Source organism: Ictidomys tridecemlineatus, chromosome 8, assembly GCF_052094955.1.
Source record: "Ictidomys tridecemlineatus isolate mIctTri1 chromosome 8, mIctTri1.hap1, whole genome shotgun sequence".
In the NCBI taxonomy this organism is placed as follows: domain Eukaryota; kingdom Metazoa; phylum Chordata; class Mammalia; order Rodentia; family Sciuridae; genus Ictidomys; species Ictidomys tridecemlineatus.
In genome coordinates, this window is record NC_135484.1 from 154505136 (window position 1) to 154523245 (window position 18110).

Here is an 18110-nt window from a genome sequence, read left to right on the forward strand (position 1 = left end):
CACCAAATCGGAAGCAAAAAGAACAAACGAAACCGTGCGCCTACCTAACGACGAACGCTCCCTGTCATGACAGGCCGACCCTCGGGCTCCGGGCGCGTCACCCGCTGCACCCACACAATGCCGGCTGCCGGCGCGCTGCGGTGCGGGCAGCCTGAGCTGCTCACGCGGGTGGAAGGGAAGGGCCGCGGTGACAGCCTTGTCCCCGAGATGCCGTCCCGGCGTCGCTGCCCGGGGCGAAGTTGCGGGGCGGAGCGGGGGCGCGGCGGGCGGAGCGCGGGGCGGGGCGCGGGCGGGGCCGCGGCGTCACTGGTGGGGGCGGAGACGCGGCGGGGACAGCTGCCTGACAGCTACTCCCGGACTGCGCCTCGGCCCGCTGCAGCCCGTCGCCGCGCTCCGGCTCCGTGTGCGCTCGCAGGTGGAGCGATCCTGGAGCGGCCTGCAGGACGGAGCGCACGGGAGCGGGCGGGCGGGAAACCAGCCCAGGCGGCGACCAGATCCGGGGAGGCCCAGGGCAGCGACGGGATCTAAGGAGGCCGCGCGGCGAAAGTGGGGGAGGGCGGGCCGCGAAGTCGGCGGGGGCTCCGGCTCCTGCGAGGTTGCTCCGGAAAGCCCCCGGGAAAGGGCTGGGGTTACCGTACCGGGACTCCACTGGGGCCTGTGTAGACAGGTCTCTAATTACCATGGGGGTGAAAATTGTTTTTTAAATTTTGTTTTGGTGGATATGAAGCATACATAAAGATTTCCCTTAGGAAACTGGGTCTGCTAGGCAAAAGCAGCTCATAAACACAGCTCAGAGACTGGGTCTGAACTCCACCTCCATCCTGCAATAGGAACTCCCTGGCAGGCCTCGGTTTCCTCGTCTGCAAAAACACCCTGTTGAATAAATTGTGCATTTACAACATATTAACTAGAGCTGTACCCACAAATGCACCACCCCTCCCCACCCCAGGGAGGCACTTTGGGACGGCATTAGTAAGAAATCAGCGAGCTTAGCAGCTGTTCCTAAGAGAGTGTCAAGTTCCACTCAGTGGTAAAGGAGAACTGGAAGGAGAAGCCAAACCTCAGCCTAGTCATTGCTCGTGCCCTCCTCAGCCTTTCAGGGCACAAGAGGAGCAGGGTGTGCCTAAGACCTGCACCAACAACCACAAGCCCCCACTGGTCACCACACCTGTGTCTTAGACGGCAATGGTGACAGTCCAGCCCTTCATTACAGCTGCATTTTCCAATGACCCCCTCACTGGGTCAACAGCACTGAATGTTCCTGTGTAGACCTTCCCTTAGAGGAGAAAATGGATGGAGCACACGACCCGAACCCATGTGCCTGGCAAGTGGTTCTTCATAAGTGCTCAATGTTGGTCTTCTGATAATACACGAGAGTCAAGTCTCCAGTGAGTTTGGTTGACTTCAACTGAACACTACAGAGTTCTGACCATCTCATTCTGTCCTTGGGCTGCAAAGCAGCTACTTTACAGCACTGTGCCATTGACTTCTGAGTGTAATCCTGCAGTAGGTATTGTTATCCCCATTTATAGATGGGAAAACCAAGGTTCAAGAGACTTGTCCAAGTTGAAATCTAAAGTTTAATCAACTTTAGATGCACATTAAAAAAAAAAAAAAAGAACAGGTTTGGGAACCTGTAGTACCTAGGCTGTGGTGGCCCTACCATCATGTCCCCCATTCTTCAGAAGTCACAGTTAAGCCATGCTTGTATTCCTGGGATAATAAACGTGTGTTGTTTTAGATGTTAACTTTGTGGCAATTTATTATGCAGCAGTAGAAAGAGTGACCTTTAAAAATAGAAACTGTTTTGTGGTCACTCTCCGCTTAAAGCCCCACCTTCATTGCCTACTTGGACTGCAGAAGAAATCCCACCCTGCATCCCATTGCCCGCCAGGCCCGGGGCCTCTCCAGCCTCTGGCCCCACATAGGCCCTCTCCTCCCCAGCTCCAGCCGACAGGGCTCTGGTTCCTTTCTTCCCACCTTGCATGGTGTACAGTCTGACGGCGCCACACCTCACTGCAATCACACAGCCACAGTGGGGTCTGGGGAGAGCGTGAAGAGCTACCGCTAACAGGCTCCAGGACACCTGGGGGGGTGCGGGGTGCGGAGCTGATCCCCACCCTGGTGGGAGGCCCACTTCCCCTCTGCTCACTTCCCCTCACCGCCTCCCTCAGGCAGTGTCTGCTGGGCATGATGAACAGGGTTAAGGGAGGGCGGGCAGGAGGGCGGGCACCCTACTGAGTGACTCCCTCAAGCCTGCCCCATCTCCCTTCCATTTCTGTCCCGTTGGAAAGGTAACGCTGATGCTCTGAGAAGCTGAGCAAATAACTTGCTCACAATCACAAAAGTGAAGCTAAAATTTAAGGTCAGGTGTGAATCCAAATTTAGTGCTCTTTTAACTTAGAATGTTCCACCACAACTCCCTCCCAACTTCCCCTTTTGGGCTGGGAGTAGCTTGCTGAGGGCTGCCTGTGAATGTTGTGTGTGTGTGTGTGTGGGGGGTACTGGGGATTGAGCCCAGTGGTGCTCTACCTGTTAGCTACATCCCTAGCACCCCCCTTTCTTTTCTTTTCTTTTTTTCTCTTCCTTTTTCTTTCTTTCTTTTTTGTTTGTTTTTGAGACAGGATCTCAAACTAGTCTCCAACTTGAGATCCTCCTGCCTCAGCCTCCCAAGTCCCTGGGATTAAAGGCATGCACCCCCATGTTGGCACCCCTCTATATATCAGTCTTAATTGGAATCACTCCTGAGTACAGGTGGTAGGTGTTATTTCAATAATTACCCAGGGTAATTGACAACAGCTCATGCACCAGGCACTCTGCTCAGGCAGTGGGTGCAGAGGGAAGCCCAGTAGTCTCACCACGTGCCTGTGAGCCTGGGCTGGAGGTGGTTATAAATAAGTGAGGTGTGTTATGAAAGAAGAAGTGCCACGGTGCTATGGGAACCACAGTTATTTTTGGCCTCACAAGCCAGGGTATGAACTTGGGCTACACTGGAAAGCATCTCTTCCCATAACTGAACCTATGCTGACCTCCCCTCACAGACCCTTTGTAAACCAGTGCTGGACTGGAGAGCCGACTCGGCCAGGCCAGCCTGACCGTTCTTTCTGCTATCAGTGGTCACCAGGAGACAGCGGGAAAGGCCCCAAGGTGCAGCCACTTTGCTTTCCTGGTTGAGAACTTCAGATGAGGAGAACAGAGCTCAGAGCCTGCCCAGGACCACACTGTAAGGGAGTGGAGTTGCCGCTTAATCAGGAGGTCTGGAGATGTGTTCCTGTCCACCACCCTCTCCACCTACATTCCTGAATGTTCCTCGTGCCTGTTGTGCTGGTGGGTTCTCACCTCACTGACTAGTCCTGGAGGGAGGTGAGAGGTCGCCCGAGACCCAGTCTCTTCCCAACTGTGAGGCTCAACGCCCACGTGGGCAGTAGATCCAACACCCTGCTCTGAAGTCCCTCCTCTGCTGTATGACCTTTCTTTAGAGGGTGGCCACCCAAGTGCAGGGCCCAGTTCCAGCTTGGAATGCCGCCAGTTTACGACTCTCCAACTCCTTTCTCACGCTCTGATACCGTGCTGCCCGCCCTCCACCTCGACCCCATCTGTTGATTCTTCCTTTGTTGCTCTGACCAGTTTTTCTTCCTCTCTCTGTTTTCAGTTTTCTGACTCTCGAAGTGCATGAGCATCACCTGGGGAAGAGTCTCAAATGCAGGTTTTCAGGTCACCTCGCATCCTTCCATCAAGACCACGACGGTGCTGGACAGTCATCTCCGAATGTGCTTTGGAACAGTGGTCTACATAAAGCCCCGAGAGGCATCCAGACCCACCGGCTCTGCAGTGAGGTTCTGGAAACCTTCTGGATGTGTGCCACCCTGCTGCCAGCCACCCACTCAGGGGACAACCCTAGAAAGGGTCCTGGACTCAGGAGATGCTTCAGTTCTATTTTAGTTGTCAACGGAGAACTTGTCAAATCTCAGCTTTTGTGGGCCTCTGTATCCTCACGTGTCACAGGAAGATCCAGACAGCGATGGCCCAGCGGCCTGTTGCTCCAACGTTTGACATTTCCTGCTTTTTGTTTTTGCTCAGGCCTTCCTACTTTCTGGAGTCTTCCTCCTCTGCTGAGTCTTTTTCAGTCACCTTCTCTGCTGCCTCTAGGTTCTTCTCCAAGGATCCTACCTGGCCTAGAAAGCCTGGCTCAGCCGACCTCCCTCATAACATGACACGGTCACCCTCTGAGCCCTCCGTCTCCAGAGCACACCCCTGAGCACACACCTGCCTTCTGTGGAGACGGGTGCCCTCCTCACGAGGTCACAGACTCCTCCACACAGGAGCCACGTGCCACGCGGAGCATAGAGGTGGCCAATGAATAGCACTAAATGAGGAATGAGAGCTCCTGCTGCCCCTGCTGGCCTCCATCCATCACCATCTCCCCTGGAAAATGGCATCACAAGCCTGCATTTATTGCCATCCAAGCAGCACCCACAGAAGCGTGTTTCCCCCTGGGGGGCAACAGCTGGGGCTTGCTCATGCTGAGCGTGAGACTCACCTGGTCCTGCCCCTGTGTCTACGTACGAGGTGCGTCCTGGGGCAGAGACCCCTCGGGCCGCTGCCTCACCATCACCTTACACATCTGCTTGCACGGTGGAAGCTCGCTTGCCACCATTGGCATGTTAGCGTGTCCCAGGAATGAATGACTCAGGGTGCTGACGTCAAGCCTGGGTGCTCTGACCATCACCCCAATCCTGAACCCCACCTCCACCCGACTTCTCACTTCCACACCTGGTGCCCGGCAGGCTGCACAGACAGAAGTAAGCAGATGGGAAATCAAGTCTGCTCTGAGTGTAGCACAGCCTCCTTCCCTCCGAGCCCTGCCCTCCAGGTTTCATACACTATTGTCATATTACACACAGGCCATTTTCTGCAGAAACGTAACCTAGACCAGTGGCTCCAGTTGTTTTGGCCCCAGAACCTGTCCATACAATAACACAGTCTAGAGCAGCAGTCATTTTCAAACGCTTTGGTTCCAAGACCATTTTAGACTTTAAAAACTTTTGAGGAGGTTGGGGACTCCTTAAAGGGTCTTGGGAAACCTCAGGGGTCCTCAGACCACAATTTTTAAGAACCAGTGATTCAGATGACAAAAATGTTGGCAAAATGTTAATTTGAGAATCCTTATCGTTATGAATGCCTAGGGCTGAAAGTACACAGCTTGCATTTTAACCAGTAAGCATTATTGGATAAACAACACTTACTATTGAGTATTAATAAGGTATTCGTATGAGCATAAAGCAATTCACAGGGAAGTAGAAACGGTGGAAACTCAGAGTTCTCTGTGTGCAGAATGCCAGGTCCTTAATGTCCTTAAGGTTGGACCTTAACTTTCACTATGCAATGTCCCTTCCTTTGTCTCATCATTGGGGAAATAGTAAAGTGACAGACAGTCAGGTTCCCCACGTGACTGCTTGGAGTCCCAGCTGGCTCAAGGCAGCCTCTGGCTTGCAGGTTGTCCGCTGCCTCCTGTCTCTTCTCCAGCCTTCTCCGGCTTGCTCTCTGCCTGAGCCCACCCACCACGTCAGAGGCTGGGTCTAGCCAACAGGGTCCTAACAGTGGACAGAAGCTTGCCAGGGTACGAACCCACCGGCTTCTCCCTGTGGAGTCCCCTCAGGCTGCGTCCTTCACCAAGGGTGACTGTTCCCCTCGGGTGGCCCCCTCTGCACAGCTGTCTCTCCTCACAGGTTCCGGCAGCTTCTTCCTATCCTTCCTTTGGTCCAGCAGTGGCTCTGAGTGCTGAGGCTGAGCCAGCCCTGTCCTGCGTCCTCCTCTCCCCTTGGTAAGCAAAACATTCCAGACTCATTCTAAGTTGAGGGAGTCATCAGTTTCTCAATCATGCCCTGATTCATACTTATTAAAAATCACCTATCAGGGCTGGGGATGTGGCTCAAGCGGTAACGCGCTCGCCTGGCATGCGCGGGGCGCTGGGTTCGATCCGATCCTCAGCATCACGTAAAAATAAAAAATAAAGATGTTGTGACCTCCAAAAACTGAAAAATAAATATTAAAAAATTCTCTCTCTCTCTCTCTCTCTCTCTCTTGAAAATAAATCTCCCACTGATCATTGAAAACATTTCAAACCTGGCCAGCCCACTCTTATGCTGTCCTTGTGGCTCCTGGCTTCCTCCCTGGACCCCCAGGAATCCCGTCACCCGACGGCTGGTCTCAGGCTGGGTGTGAGAAAGCCTCGGAGGACGGCAAGCCCCTCAAGACCAGCCAGAGGAGCACGCCTCACTGCTCACCCACCACCACTGCGAACCCACCACGCTGGGGGCACAGCGCACAACGGCCCAGGATGGACCCCAAGGCAGGCCAAGCGGGTTGCTAGAGTCAGCTGGAAGGGATGGTGAGGAAAAGGCTCAGAGCAAGCTCAGGGCTGGGCTGGAGTGTGGCGTGTGGTGGGGGCTGAGGGTCACACACACACACACACACACACACACACACACACACACACACACACACACACACGATTCGACCCTGGATGTGTCTCCAGCCAGGCAGTCGGCTGGAAGTATGAGACGCCCTGTTCCTTCTAATGCTGTGGCTGGCCTGAGGGGGGGACCACAGTCAGCCCACCCAGCTCCTCACTGCTTTCCAGGACGGGGCTCTGAGAGATGAGGAATGACCCCGCCCTGGCCGTCCCCCAGGAGGCCTTATCCGAGAGCAGCTAAAATGCATCTGTTACTTAAAATTTTAAAAAAGGATGATGATTTTTTAAAAGAAAAAGTCTGCTTTTATCCTCTCATATTTTAAAAATATTTTGATATTCATGGATCTCCTATAATTTGATATTCATTCCTCCTTCCATTTTAGGCCAAAATGAAGGGGAAGGAACTGGCTTCTACACCATGTACACCATCTCCCTCTCCCGGCCCCTGAACTGGCAGAGATAGTTCCAAAGGCCAGTTCCTTCCCCCTCATGAGCTGAGGAGGGGGCTTCAGGGGGTGTCTTGAGGAGGAATTAGAGGCCCAGCACTGTGTCTTAGAGCTTTGTCACTGGTGTTTAATCTTCACCATCTGTGGGACTTTATTTGGAGTGATTCGCATCTGGAACTGAGGTCGGGGGGGCGGGGTAAGTGAGCTGTTACAGAAGCAAGGCCAGAGAGCTGCCGAGAGTCTGGAGGCACAAGACGCGCAGGGAACCCACTCGGGAGCCGGAAGGAGGTCCTCCTGCTGTGCATGGACCTTCCCCCTGCAGCTCTCTCCCTGCTCTGGGCTCTGAGTCCAGCAGGCTCTTGGTGGCTCGGAGCCCACTGGACATCCTAGATAGCCCCAGCATCGGAGGCCTCTTCCCTCTCGGGTCCCTTTCGCAGCTGGCATACATTTTATGCAGAATCTGGATCCTGGATCCAAGATCCACCCCCAGGCCCCGCAGAGTTTCCCTTGGAGAGAGGGAAGTAGGAGCCTGACTCTGGCCCGCAGCTTGCTGGGCCCACACAGCCTTTTTGGTGGGAGCCGGAGCCAGATGCTGTGGCCTTTCCCCTCTTCCGCCCTCTGTCCTCACACACTCCACATCCCTGGCAGCTGAGGACAGGAGCTGTGGCAACAGGACAGAGCGCTGTCATCCTCCATGATCAGCCAGGCGAGTGAGGCTGCTGTCCTATCTCGGCATCCACAGCGCTCTGGCACCTAATGAATTATTCACGCCACTGAAGTGTAATCGGCTGTCACGTTCAAAATAGGTCATTGGCGCGAAGGCTGCTGGAGGTGAGAGTCTCACAGCGATGGTCACAGATCCAGGTGCTTTGGTTTAAGCAAATCCCGCGGTCAGTGGCTTCTCTAAGCAATCCTGTATTAAATGTCTTAGTGGACCCCAGCCGCAGGGACAGCTGGACAGCTGGATGTGGGCTGGGGCGAGACCAGGGATGATGTCTCTGCTTTAACCTTTTCCCCTGTTGACACCCCCCAAGGAGCCTCGAGGGGCTTCATGAGAAAGATAAACGTGAGCACCTCTGTTCACTGAGCCCTGAGCACACGATGCCCAGTCAGCATCAGCACACCCCAGGGACAGGGTCCAGAAGAGCAAGCCGACGTGGGTCTGTCTCTGGGCGCCACATCCACAGAGAAATCCAAGTCCAGCAGCTGCGGGCCGGGCGCCCTGTGCTCAGTGCTCACTCACAGACAGCTGGCCTCTTCACCACCGGGAACACACTTGCCTCTTGTTGGGGGTAGGTACGTCATTCGGCTCAAGTGCCCAGTGCAATGCAAACACTGGGCTGGCTCCTTCAGTGGTGTGTTAGTTTGTGTTTGGAGGATAAAAGGACAGTCTTACAGGAAGAAGAGCAACTTTCTCTAAGATTAGAATAAAGAAGTGATTGAACTTGAAAGATTGGCGTTAAACTCCAGTGAATGAGCTGCACTGCTGTTGGCTGCTCTGGACGTGTGGCCAGGAGGCTGCGAACGCTCCTTGGGGAAGGGGAAGGAGGAGGAGCGGTTCTCCTGAGTCTATGAGCCACAGCCTGGAGGCAGAGGGCCAGGCTTTGACCCCGAGGGCACAGCACCCGGTGCAGGAGAACGGGTGGAGAGCTCACCTGCCACAGGCCTGCTGGGACCGCTCACCCAGGAGCCTGCCCAGGCCGCCCAGCCCTCCCCGTGGCCCCGTGGTTGACCTGGAGCAGCTGCATTGCAGGGTCTGTGACCAGCCCATGTAGGTCCTGCTGCCCCGTCCCCCCGCCTGGAGAAGGGTCTGAGGGGATCTTCACCCGTCTGTACTGCTTCACCAGCAGCCTTTCAGTGCATGTGAGCACTTAGAGGGGTCTTCAAAAAGTCACCCACTGTCCACTTGACTGTCCCCAGCTGGACTCCTGCTTCCCCACCACAGCAGCCCTGTTCAGCCCCGCCTGCTCCTCCACAGCTTTCCTCACCCCAGGAAGAGTGAGGTCCCCTCCCAGGACGAAGCCTCCCGTCTAACGGCCCTGTTCCCCTCATGTGCCATGTGCCCCTGGACTCCCCAGCGCCAGGCCCGGCAGGCTCCCCCCAGCCCCTCCCCTGGATTATTCCAAATCCCTTAACCAGCCTCTGCTCCTGCTTCTTTATCCTGTCTCCATTTTAAAAAACATCTATTTTTTTTTTAAAGCGAGGACATACATTTGTGTGTGTGTGTGTGTGTGTGTGTGTGTGTGTGTGTGGTGTTGTGGTAAAATACACATAAGATTTAGCATTTTGGCCATTTGTAAGCGTACCATTTAGTAGTGAAAAGCATATCCCCATTCCCACGGGCGGAAGGATCCTTCTGTAAGTCAAGCCAGAGGACGCCTCTTTGGTAGGCATTGGCCAGTGGCTCCCTGAGATATGCAGAGAAGAAAAACTCTTACAGGGCTTTGCAGGAGCTGGAACCCCCAAACCTCCTGGGGTCTCATCTCCTTCCCTGGGCTCTGTTCCCCCTGTCCTCGGCTACCGGTCTCCTTGCTATTCCTGAAACAGCCTCCTGCTCACGCCCACAGGTTGGCCTCCACTGCCCCCCAGCCTCCGGGCACTCAGCACAGCCTTCCTGCACCACCACTGCACGCGTCACCTGTCACATGTCATGTTTCTGCAGGGGTGCCCATCCACCTCCCTTCGGTACAATACAGTGTCACTACACAGGGGCTGGGCCTTTCCTGAAGTCACCGCTGAGAGCCAGAACAGGACTGAACCTAGCTCATGGCAGACTTCTAGCAGTACTCTTTCAATGACCAAAGAAATCCATCTTATCCCTGGTGTAGCTCATCAACTCCCAAGTGAGCCACCTCTTTCACCCGAGCCATCCCCCAGAGGAGCTTGGCTGGTGCTGATCTTGACGTACTCATGCAGAGACCCTGCTGAGGATTCCCAAGGAGACAGAGTGCTGGAAGGCATCCCATACCAGTCTCACATGCTGTGAGGAAGAAAGGTCTTTCTAAGATTGAGTTAGACAAACCCAGCCTTGGCTTGGTCTAGATCAGCTCCTGAGAACCTCTTGTATCTTCTGTGGCAATTTGGTTCACTCCTGTTAAGTATACGTGGTTTAAAGAAAAGCAATGGCTCTGCAGACTTTTAGAAATTGCCTTGTATTTTGGTATACCCATCCTGAACTATTTTTTTTTAAGTGAAGAGATATATACATTTGTGTGTGTGTGTTGTGGTAAAATACACATTAACATAAAATTTAGCATCTTAGCCATTTGCAAGTGTACCCTGAATTAATAGTGAAAAGTATATTCCCCTTGTTCTGCAATCTCTTTCATTTTGTAAAACGAAACTCTATGTTTATTAAATTAAAATCATCCATTCTCTCCTCTCCTCTGCCCCAGGCAACTGCCATCCACTTATTGTCTCAATGATGACTCTAGGTACCTCATATAAGTGACATCATACAGTATTTGTCTTTTTTGAGACTGAATTTGCTTAGCATAATGTCCTTAAGATTCACCCATGTTGTAGCATGTGTCAGAGTTTCTCTCCTTAGAGCTGAATCGTTCTCCGTGTGTGTGTGTGCCACAGTTCACAGGTGCCTTCTCCTTCAAGGGATACTTAACTGCTTGCACCACTTGGCCGTTGTCAGTAACACTCAAATACAGTGTACACCTACCTTTTCAAGACCCTCTTTCAATTTCTTTGGGTATATTCCCAGACTGGAATCTGGATCTTTTAGTGATGCTATTTTTAATATTCTGAAGCATTGCCTTACTATTTCCCATAGCAATGGCACCCAATTTTACATCACCACCTGTTACAGTTTGGATCCAGAACCTCCCCCACAGTCTCCTGTGTTGAATGCGTGTTCCCAGTGCAGCCACGCTCAGAGGTGGGACTTTTAGGTGATGACTGGATCAGGGCTCTGACCTCATCAGTGGATTGATCCATTTGATGAATGAATCATTTGAATGAACTCACTGTAGGCAGGTGAGGCCTGATTGGAGGAAGTAAGTCCAGGGAGTGTGTCCTGGGGACTAGATCTTGTCCCTGCACCCTTCTGCTCTCTTTCAGTCTCTGCTTCCTGGCTGCCCTGAGCCGAGCGGCTCTGCTCTGCCGCACCCTCTGCCATGATGTTCTGCTTTGCCTCAGGCCCAAAGCAATGGAGTCAGCCAACCGCGGACTGAACCTCGGAGACCAGGAGCCAACATAAACTTGCCTCTTTCAGTTGTTTATGTCAGGTGTTTTGATCACAGTGATAGAAGGCTGACTAACTCACCATGATTTACATTCCCACCAACAGCGCACAAGAGTTTCCTAAGTCTTTTTAGTAGAAAGATTGACTTCCCCCTCCAGCCAGCCAGAGCTGCTCAGAGATGCCTAATAGAGCTAAACATTCCTACTTCTTCTAATGCTTAGCAACCAGGAGCCGAGCAGCCCCTGCTAAATGTGCATGGGTGTGTGTGGCAGTGCTTTTAGCTCTCTCCTGTCGCGTCTCTTTTGAAAAGGCTTCCTTGTTCTCAAATTAACATGCAGGCTGAGCACGCTCATGCTGGTCTGCCTTACAGACTTGGGGCAGTGGGCAGGAGCCAGCACTGGTTTGGGAAGATCAAAACCCCACTAATCCCATGTAATCTTCTGACATCAAGGTAATGCACTTCCCATCTGTGGTTTTTTGGGGGATGCCCTCGGAGGAGGCCTGCGTCGATGCTCCTTGTGAAGTAGGGGACTTGCGTGTGTGGGAAAGCCCCCAAGACCATCTTGGGTCCTGCTTGCGGATCAGTCGTTGACTATGAGTAGGTCAAAGGGCTTCTGATCTCACAGGCCTGGGAGCCCTCGTCTCCTGGGGAGAGAGGTCCCTCGCAGTGGTGCAGGGGAGTAAGTGGGAGGCCCCTGGACACTGGCTGTGAGCTGTCTTCTTTCGCCTTATTTACTGTTGAGCTTGGAGACAGATATTTGGCCATTTACCTCGTCCTCCTTCACCCTGTGCATGATACCACCCCCTCTGCAGCCAGAGCACGCTGTGTAGCACCCCTTATTTTTGTCCCCCTTCCAACTTCCGTTACATTATTATGTAATAGGATGATATGAACTGTCTTTAAGAGTTTCAACATAACCAAGAGGGGGTAAGTCCCTTCCCAGCTAGAGACTTAATAAGGAGAAGACGCTCCTAGCCCACACAAAGGCCTTCTGTCTAAATAGCCAGGTAAGAGATATTTTAGGATTTGTGGGCCAAGAGGTAAAAATGAGGAAATTACGCAGATACTCATAACAAGGGGGGAAAAGCAAAATTTCACAGTTTTTACTGACGAAGTTTAGAGTACAATCATTGAGTACTTTTTTTGGTAATAATGGTGTACTAAAGAATGGAATTATTTATCTTTGAGAGACTTCTCCAATTAATTTTCAATTAATTTTCCTGAACTGAGGGTCAAAGTTTGTACCTTACATGGAACCAATTGCAGATGTTCATCTGTGAAGGCCCCTCTCGTGCTGCGGGCTGCACTCGGCCTGCAAGTGGTGGCTTGTCAGCCCCTGCCTGGAACAAGAGCAGGCAGAGAGCCTCTGGCTTGCTTTCTCAGTCCAACCCATGAACGCGGGTTCTGAAGGCATTGGCCGTGGCCTTTCTGGGCTTATCGTCAATGTTAGGAAGATGCAGGGGTTCTCTGTCCTCGGCATGGCGATGCTTTTGTAAATGACAAGATGTGCTAGGTCTTCACAGATGGAAGAGGAAGCTTCTGACCCACCACCCACAGTCTTCCTCGCCGTAGGAAGGTCCGGTGGTCCATTCCTGGTCGGCCCTGCTACGGCTGGGGTCATTGCAAACCTCACTGGCCAGTGGTGAGCCCTGGTCAGAACAGAGCCTTGTGAATGGTCAGTTCCCCCAGGGCTGATTCTCCGCACCTGCTCTCTTGCCTCTGTAGTCGTGGACTGAGCACCGGAGGCTAGTGTCTGTCCTCCTGTACCTTCATGTGCCGTGAGCATCCTCACAGGCAAATGCACGTAATGCACGTAAGCAGAGGGTCATCGTTATTCACCATGGGAAATATTTAAGGAGCCAAGGAAGCAAAAATGAACAGAGTGCCTCCCAAGGGGAAATTATAGAGGTTTCGTTTAAAATCCTAGTTACTGTCCCAAGATGATGCAGTAATATGAATGTGTCTGCGTGTGCCTGTGGATATGTACGTGTATACATGTATGATCAAAGTTTAGAGTGGTGACGACTACAAACTAGAAATGGTTAACACATGAGGAAAGGGCAGCCCTCTTCAGATTACATTCCTGAAAGAGCTCTGGAAAGCGGAGAAGAGGTTGGCAGAAACGGGGATGAGTTCACCACAGTAAATGCTCACCAGGAAACAGGTCCCGACTGTGGCTAGAGATACTGTCAGGAAGGGCCTCCACCTCCAGCTCTTACGGACCAGGCAACAGGCCCCTCTCCACCAAACACTGCCATCGTGTCTTCTGCTCTTCAATACCCAAAGGGAGAGCAGATTGGTGACAGCGAGAGAAAGTGGGGAAGACACTGGGCCCTGCGTCTGTGCCAAGCAGGGAGGTTATTCTGAGCCCTGCCTTGGTCACATGCTGAGGATCGGGGGCAGCCAGGCTCGCTGTCTCTGAGCCAGAGGCATCTCTACAGCCCTGGGAAAGGGGCAGTCTCAACAGCCCTGCTCTAATCTGCCGTGTCTTTGATTAAGCCAACTTGTCCTTGTTTGTGACAAAAACCAGGAGTAGAAGAGGGAAACTGTATAGACTTGGGAAGCCAGGACAACTGAGAAAATGGCAGTGGAATAATAGTTGACATCGACGTAGTGAGCCCCGAATGACTTTCATTTGTCTCATGCATTATCCCCCTTAACCTCAGTTATTTTTTGAAGGGACAAACACCATCATTATTATTATCATCACCATCATCACCATCACCACCATCACCATCACCATCACCAGCACTACCACCATCACCAATATTACCACTATCATCATCACCAACACCATCACCACCATCATCATCCCCAGCATCATTGAAATCACCAACACCATCACCATTATCCCCATCCCCATCATCATCATTTCAACCATCATCACTATCAATACCTCTATCATCAAAACCATCACCACCACTACCAACACCACCACCATCATCATCACCACCACCACTACCACCATCACCATTACCATCACCACCATCACATCTTCACCCAATATCATTATTACCACCATCACCACCATCACCACCATCAGTATTGTAATTTCCATGTGGAAGGAGGAATTGAAGTTTCTGAAGGGTTAGATAATTTGACTAAAATCAAACAACTAGTAAGTCGAACTTGATAGTTTGAATTCAAATACTTTATTTATTCTGTAGCATATTGCTACTTTCCCAGAGTTTGAACTCTGAATGGTAAAAATCAAAGATTGAAGAGATTCTGTATGTAAATACTTGCTACAGCAGCAGGTTGGAGAAGGCGCCTGACCCTGCTCTGGAAGCCCCTGGCAGAGGGAGCACACGACACAAGCCCCAGTGGCAGTGTGCCTGTCACTCGGAGCGGCGGTGCTTTCTAGAGGGGCTTTTTATCAGACTTCGTGGTGGGATTTTAAGTTTTGATGGTTTTTGGTTTTGAGAGATGTTAATGGAGACCCACGGCATGTGGGCCAGGACTTGAGGAGAAGCGCCCGTTTCCAGGGTTTCAGTCACACAAGCTAGCTTAAGGGAGTAAAAGCACCTTCCACAAAGCACCTGCCTACTGCATCTCCGGCATATTTTCCTAAATGCCACTCTACCAGTACCCCATGCTGTTACCAACAGAAGGAAAAGACCGCACCATAGGAAATGTCTCCGCACTTATTCCCTCGCAGCGCTTTCTGGAGGGGAAATTCCAGAGAAGAAAAAGCTGAGTCCAGCAGCTTAGCCAGCTGACAGCTTGCGATCTGGAAGACAGATCCCTCTCTCCTATGTCTAGCTCGTGACTTCTAGCTCTGATAAATGATGTGCAACAGAGTCTTGCAGAAGAAGAGTCCTCCCCGTGAGAGCCGAGTCCCAGGGTGCAATCATGGCCGCGCTCAGCTCCCCACAGTCCAGACGGGAGGGAAGCCGCGCAGAACATGAAGACCTGCAGGATTTTCTTCTCTGCTCACTAGGTTCTCTATGACTGCAAATCTTTACAAAGTTGATATGTTTTCTCTTCTGTCGGCTGGAGAAACAGACACACTGGCCCTCCCTAGGAGCCCGAGGTTGCCTCACTTTTACAGTCTCCCTGAGCTGCTGTGTCCCATCACCCCCTACCTGGGACACCGTAAACAATGAAACTCAGCCACAAATATACTCTTCATAGTGAGGTTGAAATAAACGTTTATGCTTTTAGAGTTCTATTCTTTTGATAAAAGTTACAGATAAGCGATTAGCAATAATATCCATTGTTGTTATTAATGACGTTACGTAATAAGGTTTACAGTGTGATTTCCAACCTACTTCTGTGCACTCATGTCAATTTCATTGAAATATCTGCAGAACTAAAAACATGGGACTTAATGGGTTAACTGTCCTCTCTGAAGCATTCGTTAAGTTGAGGCATGAAAAGTTCCAGACATAGAGGGCAGGAGTGAGGATAATACACACACACAACTGGTGCCGAAAAACTGGCCATCATCACTGCTAGTTTTCCTTCTTCATGAGACTGGGGGTGGAATCGGGTGCTTAACCCCCCCCCCCCCAGCCTCTTCTATTTTTTTTTTTTTTATTTTGAGACACTGTTTCCTTAAGTTGCTGAGGCTGGCCTTGCTCTTGTGACCCTCCTGCCTCAGCCTCCCCAGTCACTGGGATTACAGGCAGGCGCCACCACACCTGGCTCCTTATCTTTGTCTTCCAATTGTTATCCCAGCATGGGTCAAACCTTTCCATTAAAAACAGAGAGACATAAAGGAGTAGCTTGTTGCTTTCATGACAAGAGACCCCAGATGATTGGTGGGATGTGCTCTGTCTACACCACACGGCGAGAGGTGCTCAGCTGTGTGAACTCGGGGCGCATTGGCTTGGATGGAGCTGAGGTTCTCCACTCAGCCTTCTTTCCTCTCAGGTGCACAGCTGCCTTGGGGCCCCCAGGCCCCCAGGGAACAGCACAGATGAGCCTGGAGCCCACTGCACGTGGGGAAGCCTGCGAGTGTTCCGGTCCCACCTGCGCCCCGGTTTGGGGTCCATTTTCTCTTTCGTTTTGACTTGATAGGACTGCCCTCTCCTAATTTGTTTTTCTTCCTGTCCAATTGTCCTGCTTTCTTTTTGGTTCTTGAAACAGTCATTTTAATTTGGCTCAACTAAGACCTTTTCCTCCTTTAGAATCACTCTGGAGTCAAACTTAATAGGAAGCATCGTAATTAGCCATCACAGCTTTTGGCAAACAGTCCATGGGCAAAATTTAGCCTTTTAAAAATAAAGGAGAAGCTGAACAGGCTGGCACCTGCTAAGCTCCAGGAGACACCGTGGCCTGGTTGACTGGATAGGTGGCCTCTCGTCCACGGATGTGTTGGCTTGAGTACGTGACACGGCCCTATCGAGGACAGGAAGATAGTCTTCCCCATTTATTCAACGTTGTGACAACACCTTCACATTTCTTTTCCCACCTTTCTTTTTAAGAGACTATCACCTGTACAATGAGTTTGCACAGGTGGAATCCTATAGAAGACACACCTGAGCACACCTTCACTCTGCCTAAACAGCTAAGACTGCTGGCTTCTCGTGGAGATACTAGAATAAACATTTAAGGTGCGTTGCCCGTGCTGGGGGGCCCCTTTCAGCACTGGACTCATCTGCATAGGTGGCTCTGAGGTCCCTGAGACCATCCGTCCGAGGGTGGCTCGATGGCGAGGCTGACAGCCTGCCTAGCTGTTGGGCCGTGTGCTGTTTTAGCGTGTGTCCCTGAAGTGACACCAGTACTTTGGCACCAGCCAAGGAAGCTTCTTAGACATCTATGGGAAGAGGCTGCTTTTCATTAATCCAAAGCTGCAGTCAGGCAGGCAGAATTACCATGGGGAGGTCTGAGTGCTACGGATCCCGGGACACAGAGGGTATCCAGGAGCCCCAGGGTGGAGATGCGTCCATCAGTCTTGGCCAGTCGTGAAAGCAAAGAGTGATCAATTGTTTTCAGCCCAAGAAACGAGGACAACCTCGCCCCATCTTTTCTCCAGTGCCACGACTTGAGTCCACTTGGGACCCCAGATATTCCTTGAGAAAGATTCGACATGGTTAAATAACCACGATGGCATTTGTCCACGTGACATGAGACGTAGCATTGATCAAACAGACAGCGCCAACATGTTCTACCCAAGGCTCCCACACTTTCATGTTCTACTTCTCTTACTTTTTCCATGAAGGTGTCGACAACCCGTCTACACTTGCACAATTTACTGGTTTTATACCTATATTTTAGTTTTCCTTCTGTTATGGCTTGGATATGCGCTGTTCCCCAAAAGCTCACGAGTGAGACAATGCAAGAAGGTTCAGAGGAGAAATGGTTGACTGCCTTAACCCAGCTAGTGAAGTAACCCCTGATGGGAGTCTCTGAGTGGTGGCTGGCGGCAGGGGGTGTGGCTGGAGGAGGTGATTCACTGGGGGCGTGGCTTGGGTGTGCACATCTGTACCTGGAGCTGGCATCTGTCTACTTCCTGGTGATGTCAGCTGCCTCCCTCTGCCACACTCCTCCACCATGGCGTTCAGCCTCACCTCGAGCCCAAAGGAATGGAGTCAGCCTTCTCTGGACTAAGACCTCTGAAACTCTGAGCCCTCAAATAAACTCTTCCTCCTCTCCAGTTGCTCTGGTCAGATCCTTTAGCCACAGCAGTGAAATAACCGACTAAAGTTCCTTCCTTCCTCCATTGCCTCCTACTTTTTTGGGGGATTGAGCCCAGGTGCACTTAACCACGGAGCCACATCCCCAGCCCTTTTTTATTCTTTATTTTGAGACAGGGTCTCACTCAGTTGCTCAGGGCCTCTCTAACTTGCTAAGGCTGGCCTTGAACTTGTAATCCTCCTGCCTCAGTCGCCTGAATTGCTGAGATTACAGGCATGCGCTATCATGCCTGAATCTCTTTTCTCTCTCTCTCTTTCTTCCAATTTTGGAAGGGGCAAATGCAATTCAGTATGCAGTATCAAAATATATCAGATTTCAACAGATTGTGTCGTTGTTTATCTATTTATAAAA

The 18110-nt window shown here is 51.6% G+C and overlaps 1 protein-coding gene across 9 annotated transcripts in view; it reads right to left on the minus strand.

Annotated features, from left to right (window-relative positions):
- The window catches only part of Ripor2 (RHO family interacting cell polarization regulator 2), a 179580-nt gene that overhangs the window by 72994 nt on the left and 88476 nt on the right, over nt 1–18110 (minus strand). Inside the window, exon 1 of one of the 9 annotated variants that reach the window (XM_078020620.1) lies at nt 45–253. The exons of the other annotated variants lie outside the window; for them this stretch is intronic. The gene's annotated coding sequence lies outside the window, so the exon portion shown is untranslated. Of the gene's footprint in view, nt 1–44; nt 254–18110 lie in introns of those variants that run through there. 9 annotated transcript variants of the gene reach the window in all.